This window comes from Sminthopsis crassicaudata, chromosome 3 (assembly GCF_048593235.1).
Source record: "Sminthopsis crassicaudata isolate SCR6 chromosome 3, ASM4859323v1, whole genome shotgun sequence".
NCBI lineage: Eukaryota > Metazoa > Chordata > Mammalia > Dasyuromorphia > Dasyuridae > Sminthopsis > Sminthopsis crassicaudata.
This window is the reverse complement of record NC_133619.1, coordinates 639,012,369-639,013,059: the sequence shown is the minus strand read 5'-3', so window position 1 is coordinate 639,013,059 and position 691 is coordinate 639,012,369.

Sequence of the window (691 nt, the reverse complement as noted above, 5' to 3'; positions counted from 1 at the left end):
GGAACCAGAAGGCCAGGCTGCTAGGCTGCTTTGCCTGCTGACCTGGGGTGAGGTGGGGGCAGGGAAGATGGATGGGACTTAATCTGGCTGCTGTAGCAACGTCCAGTGTGTGTGTGTGTGTGTGTGTGTGTGTACAAGGCTCATCCATCACCTGTCAGAGGCTCCTAACAGCAGGTGAGAGAGAGAGAGAAACTGCTACAGAATTTAAGAAGAAAACAGGGATAGGGTCCTATATTAACAAATATTGACTTGCCTAGAAAGGTCTCATTGATCCCCTCTATCATAAGAGACTGGGGGTGGGAAGACACACTCAAATGTTTCCCTCCTTTCCTCTCTACACAAAAGCCCTCCATCAGACCCAGGAGACCAGGAGCAACAGTCCCTTCTCTGGGCCTCAGTTTATTTATCTGTAACATGGGGACAATAATGCTTATATGATCTCCTTTGAGGTGATATTATGAGTAAAGAATTTTGTAAACTTTAAACCAGGGAAATGAGGAATGGTGTTATTATTGCCTTGTTCTCTTCATCTTTTTCTGTGCGTTTCAGATGGAAATGGTCCTGGGACCAGTTACTATTCTGAAAGTACCATTTTATAGTTAATGCTCTATGGCTTATTGCATTGATGGATAAAATAACTGTTGGATTTTTTGTTGTAATGGTTGAATAAAAGTGGACTTCATCAGCATTT